Consider the following 24,072-nt stretch of genomic DNA (forward strand, 5'->3'; position numbering starts at 1 on the left):
GAAAGCAATCCCTGTTTCACTATGGGCTGAAGTGATTGGGAATGGAGACTTCTTTGGGGAGATAGGGGTTACCTTGTGTTTTGGAAGATTCAGCCGAGAAGAATAATATCCCTGTGACACAGGTAGATGTGGGAGGGGATGGTGTGTGTGTGTGTGTGTGTGTGTGTGTGTGTGTGTGTTCAAAGTGTTGCAGGAAGAATACGAAGAGCAGGTCCGGAGGACAAGAGAGATGGTGGGCAGATTGGGGTGAGGAACCAAAACAAGGAAACAAACTGTAGCCTGAGGACCAACCTGTAAGTTGAAAGGAAGTATGAAATTGTGGTTGTAGGTCTGAATGAACCCCACTGCTTCATCTGACACTTCAGAGCACAGGTACTTTAATATTTCAATCTTGCTTTTTTTTTTCCCTAAATGAATATAATTTTTACACAGTTTAACTGAACCAGGAACTTTACAATGTTTGCGACAAAAGCTTTATATTTTTTATCTCCCCATTGTTCATTATCAAGGTGTCTATCAATATAAAATCAGAATGTGTATTTTGTCAGTGTTCTTCTAAAGGCGAACAATAAAGGAACTCAACCCTAGAAGAATATCCTCTAATTACTTTTGCACTATTTTGATCTTAAGCTTTGAAGTAAATGACTTCTCTTTTGTTCATTTATTGATTTCATCTTTGAAAGTTTTTGTGTTCCCATATATCACGATTTTGCACACATCTTGCCAGATCTCTCTACTTGATTGCTATTATAAATTTTACCTTCTTTTCTTACATGGTTAAGCTATTTTTTTGAGTTAAAACACATGAATAAGTAATAAATAATTACATTATTGAGCTCTTCTATACATCTTTGCTGGATGTGAAACCCATTTCCTAAACTTTGCATATTTGTGTAGTAAAAAATTAGCTCTAGCTTTACTGAGCTTGTATTAAAATTTTTTTTGATGACATTTCCCTGTCTTCTTTCCTTAAATGCCTTTCCTATAATTTAATGAAAAAAGGACAAAAATAGAACGGAGGGAAGATGTTGAAGAATGGCAATGGGGAGGGTAAGAAAAATGCTCTTTAAATACAGTGACTGTGAAAGATTAACTTTTTCAAGCACAACCATACTTATAAAAGTTATTGTTTTTTGCTGCTTTTTAAAACATAGGATATAATTTCTCCTTGAAATGATTCTTAAGGCTATTAAGTAATTATAGGTGCCCTTATCATTAAGTCATTTTAAAGGTTTATCACACTGGTTAAGTCTGGTGAGCAAACTGATTTGTGAGCCCATGTGTTTTCTGGTTTCTTCCAAATATGATTGGAATTCAGTAACACTCAGTTTGGAAGTCCTATAGAACAATTCAATGATGTTATTTACCATTACAGGTATTTACCATTACAAGGCCTTTCTTAGCAACTGATTTTGCTTATGCAGCTAATGTCATTAGCAGCCTTAATGCATGATTATAATATCTTTAAGTCCAGAGTACTTGAGGTTTGTGAGTAAGAATGCCGCGGTTGTCTTCATGTTAGTAGCTTTAGCCCAGGTATGACAATGGACGAGAAGAGGAATTAACATGAATTAGGGTCCACTGATAAACTGGACATTTTCACATTTTATGGTCTATGTAGTCCTTACAAAGTCATATTGTCATCCCTCCTTTGAGATGAAGACTCTGAGACTCAGAGAGGTTAAGTCACCTACCCAAGGTCACACAGGTAGTCAATGGCAGAGCAGAGGTTGACCTTAGATGAGTCTAACTGTGAGGACTGCCATCTTTCCAGGGGGACCTGTTGCTTCTACCTGAATAGGAGGAGTTTCTTTTTATAAGAAAGAAATATGTAATGCAGAGATGGGTTTGGGCATCTGGTCAACCTGGAAACAAGGCTTGAGAGAAGCTGAGGTCCAGAATCCTTCCCTTCTCTCCTCCTCCTCCCTGTGTGGCCACCTCCAGGTCTATCCTTTTCCTTCACCTAAACCCTGGTCTCGGGGGAGGATTAACATGATAGTGAATAGCCAAGGTAAATTCCTTAGGCAACAAATACCCATGAGAAAATCGATAATTCCAAGACAACAAACACCAGTTTGTTTTTGAAGGTACTGAGCCTTGGCAGAAAAATGTCAGTTTGCACAGCATGCTATAGGAAAATGTCTTTCTGGGCAAAATAAAAACAAAAGCAAAATTTAAAACTATAAAACCGGGCATCTGTATAGACCTACGTGGGGGGATGTGGAAAAAGACACCCCTGACTGTTGAAGAAAGTAGGAGAAGACCAGGCAGGGCAATAAAGTGAGGCCAGATGAAGCGGGGCTCTGTGCACACTGCTCTACCCCTAAAGGCCGCCAGGAGGGGCAGGATGGGCAGTGGTTTAGGAATGAGATTGCCTTGCTCAAATCACAGCTTCCCCGCTTCCATCATTTCAAGTGAAGACAACTGTGTCTCAGTTCTTCCACCTGTGACGTGGGAGCAACGATGGCGTCTCCCTCTGCAGAACTATACTACGGGAGAATAGTACATATTGGGTTGGCCCAAAAGTTCGTTTGGCTTTTTTCCATAAGGCGGTATGGAAAATCCCGAATGAACTTTTTGGGCAACCCAATACTTGGAATGAGACCTGTTACATAGAAAGCACTATGGGTGGATTGGCTCTCAAACACGCTATTGAATTGCCTTCTCTTATAGTCAGTCAATGAAACCCTGAAAGATACAAGATCTCATTGTGATCCTACACGTGACAAATATTACCCCCCAAAATGCCTTTCTAGACCCCCACAGCAATGATTTTACTTCCCAGTCACTACTCTGATGAATTCTTCAATGGGCAAGATAAAATGGAAATTGACATTATATATTTGTTTGCAATACCCACCGTCATATATGGTCCAGCGTCTGTGGCTTACCAAAATACTGGTGGATTGTTGGATCACCCCTCCTCTTCTGACAATTCTTTCAATATTAGTGCTTTAATGGGACAGTCAGTGAAGACAAATACAATTCAGCGTATTTCTCTCTCCTCCCTCACTGTCTCTCCCTCCCCGCTATAAATCGTATCTCTTCCCTGGATAAACAACATCTGAATTCCCTGGTGCCCAACAGCTCAAAGGTTGTCTCCTCCAGCTCTGAATCTGGAGTCTGGTGTCTGAATGGCCAGCAAGATTTATTTTCGCTAGTGGTGAGAGCCAATCTATTTTCCCAAGGCAAACCCCCATTCAACAAAGGAATAAATACCCGGAGCGGAATCATTTGCATAAAATAAGTGAATCCCATCAATAGACCCCATCTATTTTGTTATCAGAGAGCTGGCCCTGTGCTAGCCCTGCCCATCAGCAGACGGCCCTTCTGACCTTTCTGACTTCACCTCACCAGCAGTCTAGCTACTCAAATCAATGTCGTGGCTTCACACCCAGGAGCTTTGATGCCCTTATGCACCAGACTTGTGGGGATAAGGAGGCCCCATTAGAGGCACTGCCTCAACCAGCTTGAGCTTCCTGCTTGCTTATTGTTTTGCTTAGAGTTGGCAGGGAGGGTGGTTTCAGGAAAGCATAAAGAAAGCTGGGTTTACATCTTGGCTTTGCTGATTTGGGGCGGTGACAATGTGAGCAAAAGTTTTAACACATTTGAGCTTCAGTTCATGAATCTGTAAAATGAAGATAAATACTATTTATCCGATAGCATTTTGTGAGGCAATGGGAGTTGTATTTAGCATAATACCTGCCACCTAGCAGGTGCTGGTCAAATGTTTCCTACCTTGTTTTTCTCCTTCCTGTCCTCCTTTTCCCCTCCTTTCCTTCTTTTTTTTCCTCCCTCCCTTCTCTTTCTTCCTCATATACAATTTTCAGTTTGCCTGGGGCTGCTTGTGTGCTTTTAAGTGATAGCTTCTGGGGTAATCGTCACTTTCAGGGCCTGAGATATGGCTCCTGAAGCCTGAACATCAACCTAAGCCTGGCCCAGCAGCCTTCAGCCTCCCTTCCCAGCCATGGGACACTCCCCAACAGAGTGTCATTCGCCCCGGTCTCTAGGTCTGGTCTTTCTCCAAAACTTAATGATCAATTTACCTCACCCCTAAGACTACTCTGATCTCTTCAGCAAAATTGCCAGCAAGCAATGAAGTTCGGTCTGTTCAGTAGATGCTCAAAAAAATGCTTGATAAATTTGACCTACGATAGCCAAGCTACAGGAGCTCATGGAGTATGAGATACAGATTCTGGGCACCTGGTGTTTTGGAATCACGTTAATTGAGTATATTAAGAAGCCTGGTTTCTGGAAAGACAGCTTGGTGTCAGGTTAAGAGCTTGGGCTCTAGAATCATATTGTCTCTTCTTGGTGTCCTCCAACAAATTTCTTAGTCTCTCTAACTTGAATTTTCCCATCTGCTAATAGGTGATAGTAAGGTGGTTTGTGAGTAAATAAGAAATGGCCTTCAAAGCACTTAGCAGAGTGGGTTGCATAGTAGGAGAAACAAACAATGGCTAGTCCTGAGATAGTCTGGAAAACACCTGTTCTGGGCTGAATTGTGCCCCCCAAATTTATATATTGAAGTCTTAATCCCTTCTACCTCAGCCGGTGACTGTAGTTAGGTATAGAGTTTTCAAAGAGGTGATTAAGTGAAAACGAGGCAATTAGAGTGAGCCCTAATCCAGTATGACTTGTGTCCTTATAAGAAGAGGAGATTAGAATACAGATACGTACAGAGGAAACACCATGTGAAGGCACAGGGAGAAGACAGCCATCTGCAAGCCAAGGAGAGGGGGCGTCTCAGAAGAAACCAACCCTGCCGACACCTTGATCTTGGACTTCTAGCTTCCCAAACTGTGCGAAAATAAATTTCTATTATTTAAGCCCCCCAGTCTGTGGCATGTCATTATAGCATCCCTACTACCACCCCATGCCAGGACTGTTTCCCCCCAGCCTTGTGATCCTGAGGAGAACCTCACACTCAGCCTGGACTCCATCAATGATGATGGGATTGAATTAAACAGACTGAATGTTTTGTTCTGCCCTTTACTTCTGGGTTTTCACTCCCAGTGAATAACATCCCCAAGCCATAGGCTGGCCATGTTTCAGACCAAGTTCCTGCTTTGCATGTGGAAGCCCCTTTTGAGCATCTTTTAAACAGCAGTATCTTAATCCACTTGCTGTTTGCCTTGATTTGCCCCTTTATTTCCTGATGAACCAAGGGACCTGAGCTTTGATTGGTTTTTCAACCATTTGGCCATCTGCCTTGTGTGAGTTTTCTGGTTTGCCAGAAATGTGGACCTAAGTGCTCCATCCGTGTTCTTGGATTCTGACTCACTGCCCATTTGACCTAGGCTTGTCATGTGGGCCCTGAGTACTTTCCAAGCTTCAGTGGCTCCAATGCCTCTATAATTGATGAATGGGAAGAGCGTGGACATTCTAATGTTAATCTGGGTGGCGAGTGTAGTTAGTAGAGCTGTGTCATGCTACCCATGGACACATGAGGAAATTGAGTCCCATTCAGGGCCAGCGCCTGTAAAGTGACGCATCACACATGTGGTTTGTTTCTCTGTAGCACCAAGACCTTCCTCTTCCTGCAGAGAACCTTTCACTTTGCCTTCCTGGCTCTGACCCTTGACTTTTCTATGACCTCCACAACCTACCAGATCATTCTAATAATTGTTCTGCATTCCCAAAACATAGTTTCTTGCTTTGTGTCCATGTCCCAACATAGGCTCTACATGGCTCCATAAAGATCAGCTGTAGTCCAAGGGATCTCTGACCTTGAAGGCTATACCTCAGAGTGTGGATAAAGAAGGGCAGCAGGAGCTGACAAACTCTGGAAAGGAGTTCAAACAGATTTGCTTTGCTATTCCTTGGACACTGAGCTTCTCAAACCTGCCTCTAGTAGTAAGATTATCAGGATACATACTAAAGCTCTATAAATGGCAGAGAGGAATTTATGTCACGAGATCTAAAAATTCCTAGGTGACCCTGTTCTATGATGACTATGCCATGTGTCTTGCGTGAGATCAGATTTCTTTATAGACGCAGCATGGTCAGTGCATGAAAGTGGTTCATAAGAGGAAGGCAAGGAGTTAGAATGTGAGCACTTGAGATAAATCTGGAGGCAGACTAGATCCAGGAAAATATCTAGGAGTCAGTGGGCAAGTGAGAATGGGGAACCACTTGGGTGGTCCAACATAGGAACAGGCATAGCAAAAGGAAGTGTATGACTTAGACACATTGTTTTATGGACTTTCTGGGAAGTCATTAATTGTTTCTTGCCTCAATAATCCTTTTTTAAAAAAAATAATAGTTTGGACCAGTTGCTCTCTAAATTCTATTCTATTTCTCCAACACTAATCTGTTTTATTTGTTAAGTACCAGTGTCAGAGCACATTAGCAGTACAGCTAACACGATGTAAGATACCAGTAATATTAAGTATTTGACATCTGAGACCAACTTCTTTTCTAGAAAAAAAATTCTTTTTGTGTGGTTTTTGCTAAGGTTAGAGCAGGCCAAAATCCAGGTGTAAAGGCTGGTCTTGAGGAATAGACCTTTGAGGCAGAAGGTGACCTGTGGGTACTCATTTCACATCTCTAGTAACTTGTGAGCTATTTGGCCTCATGGCAGTGGGTCAGCAGTGCCTTTGAGGCTTTGGCACTGAATTTGACTTTGTCAAACCATGAATAAAGGCTCCAGGAGAATTTAAAAATAGATGATGGAGGACTTCCCTGGTGGCTCAGCGGTTAAGAATCCGCCTGCCAATGCAGGGGACATGGATTCGAGCCCTGGTCCAGGAGGATCCCACATGCCGCGGAGCAACTAAGCCCATGCGCCACAACTACTGAGCCTGCACTCTAGAGCCCATGAGCCACAACTACTGAGCCCACACACCACATCTACTGAAGCCCGCATGCTCTAGCGCCTGTGCTCTGCAACAAAAGAAGCCACCACAATGAGAAGCCCACACACCACAACGAAGAGTAGCCCCCGCTCGCCGCAACTAGAGAAAGCCCACGTGCAGCAATGAAGACCCAACTCAGACAAAAAAAATAAAAAAATAAACGATGGCTACACATGGAGTTTTCTGCCCATAGAATGACACAGTGGAGGGGCTGACTATATGGGAAACAAATAAAATCTCTCTGAACCAGTACAGTGAAGTGTGATCACACAACAAACTGTGAACCATCAGTTCAGGGCGAACCAGTTAGAACCTCCCAGATCACTCTCACTGCCCTGTGTTTACTGGAGAGATTCTTCTTCCTGGGTCACCCTCCTCAATCCTCGCAGTTGCTTCAAAACCTAAGATAGAACATTGGGCAAGACCAAAGTGGGTTGTCACCTACACCCTCAATATAATATTCCCAGCACTTTTCACCTTCGACTGTGTGTTGAGTCAGATTTATGCTGTCTTTCTCAGGACCAGGTACATAATTTGCTGAGCCCAGGGCAAAATGAAAATACACTGTTCCTGGTTCAAAAGTGAAGAAATTCAAGATGGTGCCAGCACAGGATTAATCCAAGCGCAGGTCTCTTTTAAACACTGGGCTCCGTGCAATTGTACAGGCTGGATGTCTGTGGAGTCAACACTCATCCTGTCTTCCAGTCTCCTGTTCCTGGAAAGAAGCCTGTTCACGTAGGGTGCTGGTTTTCATCTCTGAGCTGTTGGACAAATGCACCCAAGCAACTTACATACACCATTCTTTCTCTTGTACTGCCTTGTTGGGGACCCCAGACAATTTTATTGAAACGAGGAAAAGGCAGCAGAACAAATTTGACAATGTTTTCTGGCTCACATTTTCCATGAAGAGGCACCCTCAGGGTGCCAAGATCTTCCTACATACTCTGACTCTAAACCAGGGGTTCTTAATGAGGTATGAAAATCAGGATTACTTGAGATGATTCTTCAAAATATACTTCTCAGGGATTCTAAATCTGTCAACGCAATCCACATAGGGTATTGAAAAGGCTTCTGAGCAAAATATTGGTAAAGAACTACTTGAAAATGATTCCGTTTATTTGTTATTTTTGAGGCATATATGCATATATATCTATATATTCCCCCTACCCCCTTGATGTTAGAATCTGTTGAAACTGACAGTTTTATTTTTTTGTTTTTCAGAGTGCTTTAACCTTCACTTTGGCTTATAGATTCTGGGTGGTGATGATTATCCACTTTGACTCAGAGCAGATTTATTTGTGACTGGCTTTAGTGGAGGCCACAAACTAATTATTGCAACCAACCAAGAAAAAAATAAAAGAAACGAGGAAATGCCACAAGTATTGGCAATATTTACTGCAGCATATGGCTAATGCGTAAAGAGGTAACAGAACGATGTATCTCAGGGGATCATTCAAAAGGAAAATTACTTAAATTAACTTCTCAGGCAAACCAAATTATGCATCATGCCCCCTCCTGTAATGCTATACAAAGTCAATGTTTGTGAAGAGTAGAACCGGGGGCTATCAATCAAGCCTTTCATAGGAATGGTTGTGTCTGCAGGGATTTTTTTTTTTCCCCTTCGCATTTTTGGCTTTTAGATGAATGAAGAATTTTTTCTCAGCAAATTATTAATTACTCCTTCTTGCCTATCGAATTGAGTTCACTGTAGTTATGTAGGAGTCAATGGTATTCAAACTGCAGCTTTTGATGAAGTAATCGGCTGCTTCTGGGGCCTCTTTCAGCTGCCCTGGGCGTGCTTCACATGTAAACGACTGCCAAATGGATTCTTTCGACATTCCAGCCAATTAAAATACATTTAAAGTGCAGCTGGTGGAGAGGCACGCCGGGCGTTTGTGCAGAGAACTTCAGGGCAGAGAGACAGAAAACAAACTTTGGGGAACCCAGCTCGGGCAGCCCAGCCAGGCATTGCGGGGCAGTGGAGAAAGTCCCTTAAAGAGGCTATCTTTAGCTCCTGTCAGCATCAAAGATGACACTTTGAGCACCACCTTAAAAGACACAAAAGAGGGAAGCATGTTTGTTAGGGTGTCAGTTTTCTCCCCTTGCCTTTTGAAACTCTGTGTTGGCTGGTTGCCCAACGCGGTGCTGCATACACAGAACACAGCGGTGTTTGTTAAACCCAGGCTGGGGAAGCCAGTGATTAAAACTCTTGAAGGAAGATCCGAAAACCCCAGGAACTCTCCTCAATAGCCTTAGAACATTGACCGAATGAAAGAGAAAAGCACTGAGTGGGCTAAAGTGAAAACGTTCACCGTCCCTGTCTGCTATGCCTTTTCGGTAAGGACAGAATTTTCTTTTCTCTCTTCTCTTTTTTTTTTTTTTCTCTAATGTTTCTGTCGGTGTGGAGGCGAGAGAGAGCTTCCAATATGCTAAGTAAGCGCTCTGCTTCAGACCTCTGATTTGCAGAGTGTAGGGTTTGCCTGTGATTCTTCTGGAGGGCTCGAGGGCATTGCAATGTGTAAACAGACACAGGGCATCACCCAGCGCGCACGTGACGTCTGCTTTTCCAGAATTCAGGATACATTTTTCAAGGTTTGCCTCTGCTGCTCTGTCTCTGTGTTTGCTGCCTGCGTCCAAGCGTCCTGAGGTTGATTACAAATACGATAGATTCCTCCTTTGAACCAACAGGTGTGCTGTAACGCTTGTTTCGTTTTTAGTTTTATCATCAATGCTGTCAGGTCCATTCTGCCGCCAGCCCCTCACCTACGCATGCAAAAAGGGTTTTCTTCCTCCTGGGTTAATATTCAATTAGACACAAGCGTTCTGTTTCACTCAAGCAAATCCAAAATGTTTGGAAGTGCCTTGCTTTATCTTGACTCTCCTTGGAGAAGCTGCTAACTTGGGAATTTGTTGTGAATCACTCTTGTCTTATACTGGAAGGAGGCAGCTGCAGTTGCCCTATCTCTGTGGTCCTGCAAGCTCGGTAAATACCCAGTTCTGTGGGTTGGACTCCGAGGCCCATCTTAAATTCCTGAATGTTCAGGAAGAGCATGGCTGAGCAGGGGTATTGATTCCTGCCCATCGTTTGTGTGTCAATGAAAGACACACAAAGTTCCTGACTGTTTCTGATCTTAGCTTGTCACGGTCAGCCCTTTTTGGCTTCAGATTTGTTCATTGCCAAACAAAGAATCTTGTACATTTCACGGTGAAGGATCGCCTTGCAGTGTCCTGAACTCAGTTCAGTGCTCTTTATTAATTTTTAATGTGCCAGTAGCTCTGAGGCTTTGCCAAGCTGAGACTTTCCAAAACTCTTTGGGCTACCTACTGCCAAGGTGAACGGTGGTAGGTCCAGAAGGGATATTTTAAGGAAACTTGCAACAGCAAAGTTTTACCTGTTAAGTTTGTCGTGAGTCAACGAAAGAAATCTTAAATAAAAGAGATTTCAGAAAGAGCTGCCTGAGCTATGCCCTCCGTGTGAGAGACCTGCTGTGGGGTTCTGTGTCCTCACACACACGGTCGTCTGTGTTCTGTGTGCAGAGAGGATAAGGCGTTCTACTGTATGGGTGTTGAGGTGGGTTTATGAAGTGGGCGCTCTATGAATGGAGACATGTGAACACAGAAGGCCTTCCTGCCCGTGGCAGTGTCTGAGCCCAGAGGCAAACGAGGCTACACATGTGCTGGCTGCTTGTCCAATACAACCATTTCAGACACAGCAAGCGAGCTGGCCATGGACAGGGCCCACAGGAGTCCCTGTGGACAGATATGTAACTTTTTACAGAAGAAAAATGGCATGGTATACCTCAGAAAATTGGGCCCTGGAGGTGACCTCAGGACTCAGATGACAATGGAAACCTACTTGTGATGGACCAGGTCCTGGAGCATGGAAGACTGTGGCCTCTTGGGGCTGTCGGTTGCTCGCCAGGCTAATGCAAGGTCAGTGGTGTCATCATCATTCCTCGGGGATGCAGGTAAGAGTCAAATGGACCCTGCCTGTAAACGCAAGTCCCGTAAGCAGACACTTCATCTGTCAGGTTGCTGCGAGGAGAGCACTGAATTAGAGAGGAGCTTCAAAGTTCTTTCTGATTTAGAGTCAATGAGGTAAAGACTTTACACACACATAGGCAGTGATGAGAACGGGACAAGAATGAAGGAAGCCCTCAGTTAAGTGGGTTTTGTTGTCTTTAGAATCAAGCCCAGTCTCCTTCCTGTGGCCTAGAACAGGGTTGACAAATTAGGCATTGCAGGCTAAATCTGATCGCCACCATTTTTTATAAATAAAGTTTTATTGGAATGCTGCCATACCTCTTTGCTGACAGATGGTCCACAGCTGCTTTTGTGCTATCACAGCAGAGTTGAGTACTTGCAACAGAGACCCTATGGCTCTGCAAAGCCTGAAATAGTATCTGGCCCTTTACAGAAACAGTGTGAAAGGCTACACATGGGAAACAATGCTTCTGAAACTATCTCACAGATCGGTGTTTTTTTTTTTTTTTTTTTTTTTATTTCCAGTCTGTTTTGGACTGATAAGTTTATTAAATGTGATAAAAAAAATTGCTTGAATGTTGTGGTAATACCAGATTGCCACAACATTTCTAAACATTTACACTTAAATTTGGTACTTATCATGGATCCTCAACAGTTTGCAGACCGGTGCCAGGCCACACTTTGAGAAGCTGTCATCCCTGCTAAATTTTCTAGCCTCGCCTTGTGCCATTTGTCCCAAATCTCCAATCATGCTGCTGTTCTTTCTGAGGATTGGATGCGTTAAACTCGTTTCCACATTTGGGCCAGTGCTACTGCTGTTTGCTGGACCTGGAACTTTCTACATCTTCTCTTAGCTCCTTCTTTCCACGAGGGCTCTGCTTTGGTTCACTTCGTCAAGGAGACCTTTTGACCACTCCATCTGAAAAATTGTCCCTCATCTTACATCACTCTTCCTTTATAGCACTTATGACAATCAATGCTTGTGTTGTTTATTTACTTATCTTCCTCTTATTTGTTTTCCTGTATTGGTCTGGATTCAGTAACAACCCATTTCTGCTTGTTCAGAAAGGGATTTCGTATTGGTTTTGGGTGGCATATGAAATCTTGTACGAGTCGGGGAGCAGACAGAGTTTCTGAGACAACGCTCAGAACAGCACAACAGAATTGACCACTCCATCTCTGTCACTATACAAAGCTAGGATTCAGGAAGTTGATGCCACCATTGTTAACTCCAGGACCACACTACCTCTGCAGTCGTCTCCTCCACCAAAATGAGCATTTCTGTTTCTTGGAACACATGAAGCTAGGGATAGGATACTGGGATCTTTGCTAAAGAGATTGCAGAATACCCCAAACCTCTGGCAGGAACAGCAGGAATATAGCATCTACCTCATGATCTTCACTCTGATTTTCAAATCCCACTGAGTGGAGGGCAGTCTTCTAGGTGAAATCTGAATCACTGTAGAACTTGAGCTATGAGAGGATCAGGGAAATGCCACCTTAGGATTTTTAGTCTTTAATGCTGGAATGGAGTCACCAGAATCTGCCTCTGTCCCCTGTTGGAATGTAACCTCCATGAGGGTTGGGACCCTCTCTGCTCATTCATCACCCTGCACCCATGCTAAATTAATGCCTGATATGTGTAACATGCCCAGTAAATGTTGATCATAAGAATGCATGCATGAATGAATGAATGACGTGTCCCCTAGAAGTCTGTGATTTATATAGGAGGGTAGCAGGTGGCACACCTGAGGGAGATGCATGAAGATGAGTCAGGCTGGGAAATGTCTCTGGTGGGAGATGGAAGGCTACCCATAAGAGATAGTCTCACTTTTGAAACATGTCTTGTTTTTCAAAGTTGGAACATGTTCATGTATAATAGCTGCAGTTAGTCTGCTCAGGGCTGGGATTATTCTTGTTACCAGCTAATATGTCATTTACTGAGGACTTATTATGAGCCATACGCTACACTAAGTCCTATATATGCATTAGCTCATTTAATCTGCAAAAAATTCCCAATGAAGTAGGCATTATTTCCATTTACAGAGAGGAAACAGAGGCTTTGAATGGAAAAGTGACTTCCCAAGTCACAGAGAGGTAGAGTCAGATTTTATCCCATGACTTCTGAAACTTAAGTTTGTACCCTTTACCTCTAGTTATAACCCTGCATATAATTTATCTTTCTGCTTGTGGTCTCTTCACCTCAGACTCCCCTGTTTTGTTTCCATCCTAGTGGCTGGTTAACCTATTGCATTATCTACTTTGTGCCTCAGCAAGGTAAATCCAGTCATCAGGACTGAGATATCAGTACGGGTCCCTGGTTATCATTGCTGAACATTGCTGAATATCAGCAATGAATCTGTGGGTCTATAGATGTCGATATAAAAGGGGTAGGAGAGAACTACATATACAGTGATTAAGGTATCAAAAATCGCTCTTAAGACAAAAATCCTAGAGGGTAGAATATTTCTAACTGGACAAGCTTCCAGCCTCATGGTGTATGTCTGATAAAAAAAATTTCAAGTCTTTGTCTTCTGTTTGATTGAAGTTCTACTTCACATCATCTTTATTAAACACGTGATGTTTGGTAATAATTGTGCTTGTCATTTGATAACAGACAATAAGTTGAAAATTATTTTTACATTCAAAATATTAAAGGACTCAGAGACACTGCTGAAGGAAGTCACTCTGCCAAGGGGTGGGATATCTAACAAAGATTACTTGACAACAATGTCTATGATGAGATAAACCACTTGAAGGCCTGACCCTGATGCCTATAAAAATGCTAAGGGGAAAGAGGAATCCTTCTGGAATGGTGGAGTAAAGACCTCTGAACAGCTACTCTTCCATAAAAGCAGGGAGAACAGTGACAAAAATCATCAAAATCAACATTTTTCAAAGTTAGGAAATTAAACGTAGGCTTACGACGATCTGAGGATCATTTATTCAGGAAAAAAAACTAACCAAAACAAAAAAACCCTGAATCTCAGTAAGAACAGTGTGCTTTGTATCATTTAGCTTGCTCTGTTCCTATTCACCCTTTTGCAGCTCTGAGGAAACCTTAAAAACTAACCGTTTTGCCATCACAATAGTTGTGATAACAGTACCCTAGTGGCCACTGGAGAGGAAAAGACCTGTTTGGAGCTCTACAGAGAGCCTTATTCCCAGAGAATTGTCATGATTTGACCTGTCTGGTAGCTGCTTGGGAACTCCCACTTGCAGCTCTTGTCTTTATTTGACCTGATTCAGCACTCACTCAGTGCATAGAACTTTTCTCCTGGGACACTCGTCAAAAACAGTCAGGGCAACTGTTTAACACTGCAGCTGCCTGAGGCAGCAATAAGAGTTGGGGCAAACAGGATGATAATCAAAAATTTCTAAATAAAAAGCTGGGGAATGAGGTATCCATTGGGTCTTTGAAATTCTCACATATTCCTGGAAATATAAAAGTCATGCACATGTGCAGAGGTGTGCACATTCTCAGGAAAGACTTGAGAAATCTTCCATCTCTCACCTATGGCTGACCTTGAGACTCTGCACAAGCAGGGAGTGAAAGTTAAGGAAGAATTGTAAACAGCAGGCAAATTGAAGGTGTGTCCCACTATACACAGAAATCCCCTCAGCAAAGGCTGGAACTTATTGGTTGAGAGCATTGTAAAAAAAAAAGTCTGCCCAGCCATTAGCTGGCCACTAAGCTAACCACACATGACAAAGAATACAGACTCTACAGAATAAGCTTAGAGAAGTCACTAACATATAGCAAGAACAATTACAGCAACAACAACAAGCCATGGTTGGGGGAGAGAGATGATTTCCAGAGTTGCTGAGTTATATTCTTTTAAATGTCCACTTTTCAAAAAAAACTATAAGACGTGCAAAGTCTGGAAAGTATGTTCTATTCACAGGGGGGAAAAGGCAGTCAATAGAAATTATCTTTGAGGAAGCCCAGATATGGGACTTACTAGACAAAGACTTTAAATCAGTGACCATACATATGTTCAAAGAACTAAAGGAAATCATTTCTAAAGGAACAAAAAAAAATATGAGAACAATATCTCACCAAACAGAGAATATCAATAAAGAGACAAAAATTATAAAAAGACACCAAATAGAAATTTTGGAGCTGACAAGTACAATAACTAAAAAGTTTCACTACTGGGTTCAACAGCAGGTTTAAGTAGATAGAAGAAAGAATCAGAAAATTTGAAGATAGGTCAAATGAGATTATTCAATCTGAAAACAGGAAGAAAAATTAGCAGAACCTCAGAGACCTGTGGGACACCATCAAATGTACCAACATACACATAATGGGTGTCTGAGAAAGAAAGGAGAGACAGAAAGGGACAGAAAGAATATCTGAAGAAATAATGACTGAAAACTTTCCCTATTTGATGAAATATGGGAATTTACATATCCAAGAATCTCAGTGAATTCCAAGTAGGATAAACTCAGAGGTTCACTCTGAGACATATTATAGTCAGATTGTCAAAAAACAGAGAGAATCTTGAAAGCAGCAAGAGAAAAATGCCTTGTTATGTATAAGGGAGTCTCACTTATATTAATAGCCAATTTCTCATAAGAAACTATGGAGGCCAGAAAGCAGTGGGATGATATATTCAAAGTACTGAAAGAAAAAGACTGTCAACTGAGAATTCTATATCCAGAAAAATTATTCTTCAAAAATAAGGAGAAATGAAGACATTACCAGATTAAAAACTGAGAGAATTTATCACTAACAGGACTTTCCTTCCATAAATTACTAAAGGGAGTCCTTCAGCCTGTAATAAAAGAGAACTAGACAATAACTTGAATCCACACTCAAAAAGATAAAGCGTACTGGTAAAACATAAAAGACAGTTTACACATATTTTTTTTTATAACTCCTGTTTTTCCTCCCACCTGATTTAAAAGACACTTGCAAGCTATAAGCATAAAGCTACGTTGATGAGCTTAAAATATATAAAGATGTAATGTGTATTACAATAAAAGGACGAAGGAGAGTAGCTCTATAGGGGCAAAATTTTTTGTGTACTATTGAGACAAACTAGATATTAATTCAAGTAGACTGTTATTTTAGATAATCTAGATGAAATAGACAAATTCTTAGACACAAAATACTGGAACTGACTCAAAAAAACAAACAGAAAATCTGAGTAGACTTTAATAGGTAAAAAGATTGAATTAGTAACCAACACACTTACCACAAAGAAGAGCCCAGGCCAGATAGCTACATGGTGAATTCTAGCAAACGTTAAAAAGAACAATTACCACTAATTTTTCACAAGCTCTTTCAAAAAATAAAAGAGAAAGAAACACTTTCCAACTCAGTCTATGAGGAGAGTATTATTATCCTGTTACTAAAAAAACAAGAAACAAAAACTACAGCTCAATATGTCTTATGAATATGAACATTATAATTCTCAACAAAATACTAACAAATCAAATTCAATAACATATAAAAAGGATTATACACCATGTCTAAGTGAGATTTATTCCAGGAATGCAAGACTGGTTATGCATATGAAAAAATAATCAATGTAACACAACAACATACTAATAGAATAAAGGACAAAAACTATGTGATAGTTGTATAAAATAGATGTATAAAAAGCACTTGACAATATCCAATACATTTTAATGATAAAAACTCTCAACAAACTAGGAATAGAACTGCCTCTACTTGATAAAGGGCATCTACAAAAACTTAAAGCTGACATTATACTTAACAGTGAAAGACCTTTTCCCCTAAAATCAAGAAAAAGATAAGAGGTCTCCTCTCATTATTTCTGTTCATATCATACTATAGTTCTAGTCAGAGCAATTAGACAAGAAAAAGAAATCAAAGGCACCCAGATTGAAATGAAGAAGTAAAACTATATTTGCTGGTGACATGATTTTGTATATAGAAAATCCTAAAGACTCCATTATAAAATAGAATTAATAAATGAATTCAGCAATGTTACAGGATATAAGATCAATATACAAAATTCAATTGTATGTCTGTACAATAGCAATAAACAATTTGAAAATGAAATTAAGAAAAGCGATTCAACTTATGATAGCATCAAAAAGAAAATATTCAGAAAGAAATTTAACAAAAGAAGTGCAAGACTTGTACACTGAAAACTACTAAGTACTGCAGAATGAAATTAAAGAAGACCAAAATAAATGAAAAGATATCCCATGTTCATGTCTTGAAAGACTTAATATTTTTTTAGATGGCAATACTCCCCATATTGATCTAGAAATTCAAAACAATTGTTACCCAAATCCAAGATGCCTTTATTTTTTCTTTCAGAAGTTGACAAGCTGATAGTAAGGTTTATATGGAAATGAAAGTGAACAAGAAAGCCAAAACAATCTTAAAAAAGAACAAAGTTGTAACTCACAGTTCTTGATTTCAAAAGTTATTGGAAAGCAACAGTACTAGAAAAAAGTGTGTTACTAGTATAAGACTAGACATATAGATTAATGGAATTAAATTGAAAGTTCAGAAATAAACCCTTACATTTTTGGTCAATTGATTTTTGACAAGGGTGCCAAGACAATTCAATGCGGAGAAATAATAGTCTTTTCAACAAATGGTGCTGTGAAAGGTGGATATACACATGTAAAAGAATAAAGTTGGAACTCTACCTCACAACTAATGCAAATATTAATTCAAAATGGATCATAGACCTAAATGTAAGAGCTAAAACTATAAAACTCTTAGGAGAAAACACAGGAGTAAATCTTCATGATTTTGGATTAGGTAAATGTTCCTCAGATATGACACCAAAAGCAAAAGTGACAAGAGAAAAAATAAAGAGTTCATCCAAATTAAATTTTTGTATTTCAAAGGACACCATTGAGAGAAAGTGAAAAGAAAGCCCACACAATGAAAGAAAAAATTTGCAAATCGTATATCTGATAAGGAAATTGTATTCCACACAATAACATATTATTCAACTAGAATATGTAAAGAACTCTTACTGTCAACCGTAAGAAGACAAATAATTTGTTTAAAAAATGGGGGAAAAAATTCAAAGTCATTTCTTCTAACAAGATATACAAATGGCCATGAAAAGCACATGAAAATATGCTCAACATCATTAGTCACTGGGAAAATGCAAATCACAAGAAAGTGAAATACCATTTTGCCCCTATTAGGATGGCTATAATGAGAAAGATGAACAATAACAAATGCTGACAAAGATGTAGAGAAATAAGAACTCTCATATATTGCTGGTAGGAATGAAAAGTGGTACAGTCATTTTAGAAAAGATTTGGCAATTCCTCAAAATGCTAAACATACAGTTCCCATATGAGTCAGCAATTCCTCTCCTAGTTATACTGTATACCTGAGAACCTTGAACGTATGTCCACACAAAAACTTGTACACAAATGTTCTTAGCAGCATTATGCATAATTACCAAAAAGTGGAAAGAACCCAAATGTCTGTTAACTGATAAACAAAATGTGGTATATATATACAATGGAATATTATCAAGCCATATAAAGGAATTAAATACTGATGCATGCTACAATATCGATGAACCTTGAAAACATTATGCTAAATGAAAGAAGACAGACACAAAAGGCCATGTGCTGTATGATTCCTTTTATATGAAATGTTCAAAATCGACAAATCTATAGAGACAGAAAGTAGATTAGTGGTTGTTAGGGGCTAGGAAAAAGGGAGATTGGAGAGTGGTAATTGGCATGGTGTTTCTTTTGGGGATAATAAAATGTTCTGGAATTAGATATTGGTGATGGTTGCACATCTTTATGAATATACTAAAAATGCAATTGTGCTCTTTAAAAAAAGATAATTTTATTGTATAGTACTATATCTCAATAAATATGTTATTTTTTAAAAATACTAAGGGGAGAAACCAGAGTAATTGGACACCTCAGAGTAGGATCCACCTTACCAATTTTTGAGCATGAGGGAAGAGTGCAAATAGAGGTCCACATGTCAGAAGTTAACTATTTTAAAATTATGAGTCAAGCAAACACTAACTTAAATATGTTCTATTCTCCCACTTTGACAAATATACCTTTGTCCAAAAACAACTTTGTACTGTTGGCTATGGGAAATCAGTAAGAGCTTTAAGAAGAACAGTAATGTGATTATATGTTATCATTTCGGAAACAGCCTGTTGGCAGTCCTGTCCGCGTGTGAGTAGAAGAGTCTGGGGATTGCAGTTGCTGAACTAAAGCGGCGGTCGTACCAGGAACCGGGAAGGACTCAGTCCAGTGTCATAGCTATGGAGAGTGTGTGACAGATACAACGGAGATTCTAAAAGCTGGATTGGCAGAAATGGATGTGGAAGGGAAAGGAGGGAGGAGAGAAAAGAGAAAGAGAGGCCAGCTGACCTTTAGAGCTTCAGTGACTCGGGCTGGTGATGTTAAAGAGGAAAAAGACGAAACAGGTTTTGATGGGAGTGGAGGAGTCTTGCAAGCTGGGCTTTGGGTACGTGAGGCTGGGCTCTCTGTGGGACTTCAGGTGGAAACGGCCAATTAGCATTTAGAAGCACGTGTCTGTAAGCTTACAAATGAGGCTTGAGTTAATAAAATGATTTAGAAGTCATCAAAGTTGTCAAAAATCTCAGGAAGGAGTAAGATTTCATAAGAGTAAGAATCAAATGGAAAGAGACACAGCAGAGCAGTACCATTAATAATCAGAGTCTGAAATGTTTACTAAAAACAAATGACAAATATAACACCATTGGCAGGAACTTTCATGTTGTATAGCAGAATCTCAATCACGTGGCAAGCTTGGTGCTGTGGATTAGAAAATGGTGATTATGATTTGATCCATAACTAGTAGCAGTTGGGAAGAACAACCAAAATCAGTTGAATCATATATGGAAAAACATACAACTGAACTTTTAATTTACATATAACAGAGCTTTGATATAAAAAATATATAACTAAAAATACATGTATAACTGGCTGCGGTTTGTTAGGATAGTTTTTGTGTGATCACCTGTGCTTGAAAGAAGACAAACAGGCTGTTAATTGCCTTAACTGGATGATGATGTTGGTCTTTAATGTTATTACAGGATTTTTAAACCTTGAAGTTACTTCAGAACCGTTAATGAGACATTCCTTATCCTCTCTCTGCACCGGACAGTACTGTGCTGTCTGTATTCTTGATGCCACTGCCATTCCTCCTCATGCTGTAACTTATGACAGGCTGTGTGATTGCAGTTCATTGGGAAAAGCCCTTAGAACCAAGGACCCGCTTAGTTTTTGTTTATTGAAATAGCATTGATTTGAGTTTGGTGTTGCACGGATTTTTGGTTTGTTTATTTACTGAATGAGTAAAATTTGCATGTTTTCAGTGGCTTAAGCTGTTGTCTGAAACGCCCTTCTGTACTACTTTGTACTACTTTGTACTACTTTGTACTATTTGTACTACTTTGTACTATTTGTACTACTTTGGTTGTCAAAACCCAGGGCTATGACTACTTCTTGTCATCCAGGCCTAGTCTCAGGAGTTACTGTTTTCAGATCATCACCAGGAAATGGCCCAGCATTTGGGCGGTACTCTTGTTTCCTTGGTTTCACTGGAATTTAGCATTTCTAAGAGAAGCAGATATTTGCACAATCAGTATCAATAAGTAGACTTAGTTGGTGGAATATGAGAAGGTAAGAAGTTAAATGTATTGATCAGGTTTTTAATCTTAAATTAGCAGCAGTCATTCATTTTCAATGCATCATGAAGGAGCTAGTTTTGGGGAAAACTTTAAAGGAGATAAAGATTGCATGCCTCTCCATTTCTGTTCTACCAAAATTTTCAGATCCTCCTCTTCTGTCCTGGCTTCCAGAAATACCATAGCAGGATTGACTGTCTCCTCGCTCTGTGACTTGTATGCCATGCTCTTTTATGTCTTTATCTCTCTGCATCCTGTTTTATTACTCCAATTGGATATAAAATGGGTTGCTATGAGGTAAGCTATCTCATAATCTGATAGTGGAAGTGTAAATTGGTGTGGCTTTTATGGAAAGCATTTTAGCAATATGTGTTAGAGTCTTTTAATCAATTCTATTTTACCTTAATCTATTCTGTTTTAATTTAATCTGTTCAAAGGAGATAATGTGTGATACATACAAATATCTACTTACAAAACTATTCATTACTATATTAATGCTAAAATGAAGAAAACAACTACGCATCAATAGAATTGTCAAATAAATTATGGACTAGTGAGAGCTCTTATAAATCAATAAGAAAAAGATTACTATCCCAATAGAAAATGGTTAAAGGAAATGAAATGCAGTTTTCCAAGGAGAAGTATAAATCACCAAGAAGCATTTGAACAGATGTTCAATCTCATTAGAAATTAACAGGATACAAATGAAAATAATGAGATATTATTACATTAACTATTATTAGCAACAATTAAACCATCCTCATTGATGAAGAGGTAGAAATCAGGCATTCTCATTTATCTCGGTGGGAATGTAATTAGGACAAATTTGGGGAGAGGAGCAATTTGGGTGGGAGAGAGCATAATTTTGACTCAGCAATGCATTGCTAAAAATGTTATCTTAAATAATCACTAAGTCTACAAAGATTATGTACATGATATTTATTACACTAACACTTACGCTAGTGAAAACTGAATAATCCAAAGTCCATTGGTAGGTGATTGTTAAATAAATTGTAGTACAACCACACAATGCAACACCATGCAGCCATTAAATACTGATATAGATCTGGTAGATAGGAATGATGCCTATGAGATAGTAAGTGGAAAATGTAGGCTAAAAATAAGTGTGTATTATAAACTCATTTTTAAAAAATATGTCTTTATCCACATGTATGTGTCTGCATACAAACAAAAGTTTGAAAGCACTTCCACTAAAATGAGAAGATAATTTTTACTTTATTGTACATTTTTGTATTGCTGTATTTGGTTTTAATTCACATATATTAATACCATAATCAGTAAAATGCAGCTTCACCATTGTAATCAAAGAAGTAAAATGTTACAACCATAAGATGAAATATTGTATAGAAATTTAAAACAGGAATTTTGAAAAATAGTCAATTAAATGATGCTAAATAAAAAATAATTACAGAGAGAAAAGACTGGAAGGAAATGCATCAAATGTTAACAGTGTTATCTATAATAAATATTTACAAGAATTAAAGCCGTAACCAAATTATTTGTAATATCTATTAATTTCATATTCAGAAAAAATGTTTAAAAACAATTTAAAAGAGTTATTTGTATTGTGACCAAGTTCTCTGTAGTCCCTCTTTTTTTTAGGTGCCACACATCAGAATACCATAGTTATACCTACACTCACATAAAAAAGTAAATGTTGTACATAACAGATGTATATCATAAGCCAGTTAAAAAATTCTTGTATTCGGAAGCTTCTATAATAGTGAACACTGTAGACACTGGGGCAGACAGATTTTTAGTTTTTGGGTCTTCTGGAGAATTAGGGAGAAGGGTCATATACACACGAAACACTTCTGCATCTTTAGTAGACAATCCACAGAGTTGGGTAAATGGTAAAAACAAATTAGGAAGCACATTATTATACTATTTACTATTTCAGATAGAGAGTTTGGAAAATTGGGTAAGATGTATTTTTCGCCAACCCATCCAAAGTACTTTAATAATTAATTCCCCCATGCCCTGCCAAATTATCTTAAATTGATTTACTCCTATGAACTTTCTTTAGTGTTGTTACCTTCTTAGAACGTCTTTCACAACAGTCCTGTGAGGCAGGCAGGGCAAATATTTACAGTTCACTGCTAAGAAATGAGCTTCAGAGAGGTTAAAAGCATTGCTCAAGAGAAGTGAGGAGCTGGGATCTGAACCCACATTTTTCTGATGATACAAGTTAATTCCAGTTATTACTGGGACTTGAGTCTGGGTTTACTGACTCCAAATCCAGTTATACCATACCATTCTATTCTTCTCCCGGAAGTTTAAGATGCCTAGGATTGAATCCTGATCTGTCTTCTAACAAGGCACCAGTGAGCAAAAGGAAAGGAGAATTCCAGGTAGAGGAATGATTGTGGTAAGGCATATGCAAAAGGAAGAGGCTTGGAGGTGGGAGGGAGGTGGGTAGAGCCTCAGACCCAATGCCTTCAAAGGCTATACAGGTGATATAAATAATGGAAGCCTGCCAGGAGTAAGAAATACAAAATCATGGATCTCATTGTGGTAGAGATGGCAGGCATGTGTGAGGAAGTGGGTGAATCGGAGAGCATGTCCTGTGAATGGCTGAAGGACGTAGTTGTTACACAGCACCAGCAATTGTCACCAAAAAGGAGCTAGCTCTGTATTTTAATTTTTCTTAATTATTTAAAAGCTGGAAATCTCATTTTTAGGTAAAATCTTCCCATTTTTAAATGCTAGCATTAATTTAAAAATAACATTCTGTAGGCCAACTAAAATATATCTGAAGGCCATCAAAGCCCCTCAAGTTGCTGGTTTGTGATGTCTGGGACATTTTCTGTCTATGGGTTTACTAGACTTCTGACTGATCAAATTCAGTTCCGTTTCTTTGATGTCTTAATTACGCCACTGTGATTCTTGACATTTGTCCTTTAGGAAAATGTCCATTTAGGAAAATATCCTGTTTTCATCTTCTTCACACCCACCTAAACCAGCCACCGCTACCTTGGTTCTTTCTCAGCTTCCATCTAAGAGACTGGAAAAGGAGGTTCTTCCTGAAAGGATTTCCCCATTGTATCCCCAGAACAGTCTATGTAAACACCACTCGCTATATGTAAGTGCCAAGGAATGACCCTCAGGGCTTGGGAAAGATGTGCTTTAATTAAGTTACACTTCTGACTTTAATTATTGTCTAGACTACAAATTTTTGCAAGATAGTAAATGTATGGGTGGCGGCTTGATGATACAAATCACTCAGGTTTTCTTCGTCTAGGAAAAATCCAACCAAGAGGGGCCAAGGAAAGTTCAGAAGATGTATGAGCAATGGTACAAATTGCCATGTTAAATTCTGCAGACCGGATTAAACATTTGACTACAGGCTTGACCTGAAATTGGCAAAGACGAATGTCCTCCTAATCCCATGGGTAGCCACACAACAAAGGCAAAATATACACACATCTGACTCTCTCTCTTTCACACACACACACCTTTTAGTCCAGTGAACATTCTGATACATCTTTGGGGCTATCTTCACTTTGGAGATAACCATCTTGGGGCAATTTATAACATTTAAGTATGTAAGGTTTTTCTATTTATAGTGT

At 39.4% G+C, this 24,072-nt stretch overlaps 1 protein-coding gene across 2 annotated transcripts in view; it reads left to right on the forward strand.

Moving 5' to 3' along the window:
- The window catches only part of NCKAP5 (NCK associated protein 5), a 1,102,730-nt gene that overhangs the window by 48,225 nt on the left and 1,030,433 nt on the right, over window positions 1–24,072 (forward strand). Inside the window, exon 1 of one of the 2 annotated variants that reach the window (XM_082397783.1) lies at window positions 6,083–9,194. The exons of the other annotated variant lie outside the window; for it this stretch is intronic. The gene's annotated coding sequence lies outside the window, so the exon portion shown is untranslated. Of the gene's footprint in view, window positions 1–6,082; window positions 9,195–24,072 lie in introns of those variants that run through there. 2 annotated transcript variants of the gene reach the window in all.

Source organism: Balaenoptera borealis (genome assembly GCF_965194805.1).
Source record: "Balaenoptera borealis genome assembly, chromosome: 6".
Taxonomy (NCBI): domain Eukaryota; kingdom Metazoa; phylum Chordata; class Mammalia; order Artiodactyla; family Balaenopteridae; genus Balaenoptera; species Balaenoptera borealis.